The sequence below is a fragment of the Rhinopithecus bieti genome, unplaced genomic scaffold (assembly GCF_001698545.2).
Source record: "Rhinopithecus bieti isolate Rb0 unplaced genomic scaffold, ASM169854v2 scaffold_11565, whole genome shotgun sequence".
Lineage (NCBI taxonomy): Eukaryota > Metazoa > Chordata > Mammalia > Primates > Cercopithecidae > Rhinopithecus > Rhinopithecus bieti.
Window position 1 is genome coordinate 664,337 of NW_016807049.1, and position 3,075 is coordinate 667,411.

Below are 3,075 nucleotides of genomic sequence, written 5' to 3' on the forward strand. Positions count from 1 at the left end.
GTTGCTCACCATAACCTGCCATGAACTGATTCAGGAGTCACCTAGAGCTTTATTCACGCCTTCAGAATGTACCATGTTTCCTATACCAGAAGCCTGGTCAATGTCAATGTCTCTCTGTTCAGAGGTCACTACAACAACTTTTGTCACAGCTGGCCTTGTCTTACCATTGTCAAAGAATCTGTGCATGTGCATATCACGTTTTAAGACCACATTTCCCAAGCTAGAAATGTTTTTCAAGAACCACAGGTACTTTCAGTAAGCTAGTTGTTCAAACTACAAAATTCTTACCCGTTTTAAAAAAATTTAATTGAAGGTTAGTACCTCTACTTTCTGACAGAAGTACAGGGTTCATTCTACCATGGGTGAAGACTAAAGTTCATGTATACGAATGGCCAGAGAAGTCTGAAGTTTTACAAAGCCCTTAACATCACTCGAGTGCACTTGGCATTGGCCAGACCACAATGGGAAACATCCCAGCAAACTGAGTAAAAGAGACTTTCCCAAGTACGCGATGGTCATCCAGGCTCCATGTCAGTCACATAAAAATTTGAGCAACATGTAATCCCATCCCCACCCTCACACCGAAGCCTTGCACCTCACAGAATATCTTGATGTTCCCCATTATTAACGACAGCTGCTCCCATTTCTGCTGCCGTGGCAGGGAGTCTTGGCACTGTCTTAGCAGGGCTTGGAATATGATCAGTTACTGTGTTTGAATGCACAAGTCTGACTCCTTCATCCCAAGTGTCATCATTTGGAGAAGGACACGGAGCGTAAGTTCTTCTGTGCTTTTCACCTACCCTAGCTAAGTACCATGTTTCTTCAAAGAGTGAATCTCTTGGGCCCCGGGGAACAGAGTTGACCAAATGATGGGTGTCCTCTCTGAGCTTCATGTTTTCAACAAAGACATCTGGTACCACCCAAGTTCTTGAGCTACACCTTGATTTAAGATCCCGTAAGCTTGCTGTTATTTTATCAATAGCAGACCCTGGTGTGCATCTTGTGTAACTTTAAGAGAGTACAGGATGGCAGCTGAACCAGAACCATACAAAAACACTCCAGTCTCTTCCCTGATCGTTGCTGAGGTGAGTACTGCACTGGGACAGTTGCGGGGAACCATATACTGACAATGTGTACGTATTTCTGTTTCATTGGATATAGCAAAGATGCCTTTGTTTTCTGATGGAAGAGTTCAGAACTATCCTTCATAAATGCCATCTCCACATTTGTATCAAATAGATGTCTTCTAATTTAACTTTCCCACAAGCTTCCAGGCCATTCTATCTCTGTTCTGATCACTAAGGACGTCATTCCACAATGTCTGAGCTAGAGATTAAACTCACCAGTTTACAATATGGTGAGTTAAGGATCAAGGCGCCAAAATTATTCAAGGTAAAATCTTGATCATTTCCCTCTTTCTGTAACTGGGCATGGATCTTTTTGCAGTCGACGGAATAGCAGTGGTTTAACGCACTGAAGCAGCACTGTATGGAGGGTTTTCCATCTACTATAGGACATTCAGAGAGCATATCAGGCTCATAAAAGTCATAGGCACATCGCGTATGTGTCCCACGAAGCCCTCGTTCAAAAATTAAAGTTGCATTTGACCTAATTAGCAGAGCTACCGCTCCAACTCCACCTGTCAGTCTAACATTTCCTGTGGGATACACAGCAATATCTCCTACAACCTCCAGGGCAAACTGTCCATCCCAGGAGCTGGACTCAATCCAGTTAGCAACACTGAAGACAGCAGCTGGGGCTCCATAGAATGCATGAGTTGTGTCGGTTCCCTCTACATCTATATCCCCAGACTCCTCAAACAGCTGCATCAAATTAGACTTCACTGACTGATTTGTCGATGATTGTCTCTCTTCCAACTTCCATTCGCCCAACGCAATCATAGGAAAGGTCATTTCTCTCCACAAGATTCTGAACCACAGGCATGCAAAGAGAGTTGATCTCTTCTCTGTGTGTGCAGAAGCCCATCTTGGCCTGGCCCAAGCCAATGGTATACTTTCCAGCATCTATATCAACATACTTCTCCAACTTTGAAAATATTTCCTTGGCATGCCCCAGGTCTGATATCCATTCACTGTGTCCAATCCAGGCTCGTCTTGGACTTCCTGGCATTGTGCTCAGTTTGGTGCCTGGAACTGGATCTGGCGGTGCTGTTGCCCTCTCTGCTGCCCTCCCAGCACTGCTCAGCTGCACACCCTGTAAACCCCAGGCCATGGGCCTTATCCTAGAGAATTAGTAAAGAAATATTTATTTGCTTTTATTTTTCAATTTAAATGGGAAACCAGTGAAAATTCCACACAAGAAACAAATATAAGACAATCCAGTAACTGGGAGATACACCTTGTATCCTCCTGAGTGCAAACTCGTAAAATTATTTGTCCAACCTCAGGATTTGTGTCCAGATTCATCTCTCCCTCCTCCATTATAGACAGTGCATCTGTCTATAATGCACTAAAGATATTTGGTAATCATGTTTCTTCTTCTTTGTGTTAGGAATCTTTTGGTAGCAAGCGATCTGCTTATGGGAAGGTGAGAATATAATGGAAACAAGGGAGGACAAAATACAGGTGATCGGCAGGAGGTCTCAGCCACAAGTGTGTCAAAGTGGACATCTCATGGTTAGCGTAGGCAAGGTCTAGTATACATTGTCTTCTAGCCCCAAAGAACTCAGTGTCTGTGTGTGAACTTTGCAAAAATCCTCCTTCCCTCCCTCCCTTCTTCCCTTCCTCCTCCTCCTCCTCTTTCTTTCTTTCTTTCTTTCTTTCTTTCTTTCTTTCTTTCTTTCTTTCTTTCTTTCTTTCTTTCTTTCTTTCTTTCTTTCTTTCTTTCTTTCTTTCTTTCTTTCTTTTTCTTTCTTTCTTTCTTTCTTTCTTTCTTTCTTTCTTTCTTTCTTTCTTTCTTTCTTTCTTTTTCTTTTCTTTCTTTCTTTCTTTCTTTCTTTCTTTTTCTTTCTTTCTTTCTTTTTCTTTTTCTTTTCTTTCTTTCCTTCCTTCCTTCCTTCCTTTCTTTCTTTCTCTTTCTTTTCTTTCTTTCCCTTCCTTCCTCTCTCCTTCCTTC

At 42.3% G+C, this 3,075-nt stretch overlaps 1 pseudogene; it reads right to left on the reverse strand.

Annotated features, from left to right (window-relative positions):
* Nucleotides 1–569: 569 nt before the first annotated feature.
* On the reverse strand, nucleotides 570–2,232 carry LOC108534417 (hydroxymethylglutaryl-CoA synthase, cytoplasmic pseudogene; annotated as a pseudogene).
* Between the last annotated feature and the right edge of the window lie 843 nt (nucleotides 2,233–3,075).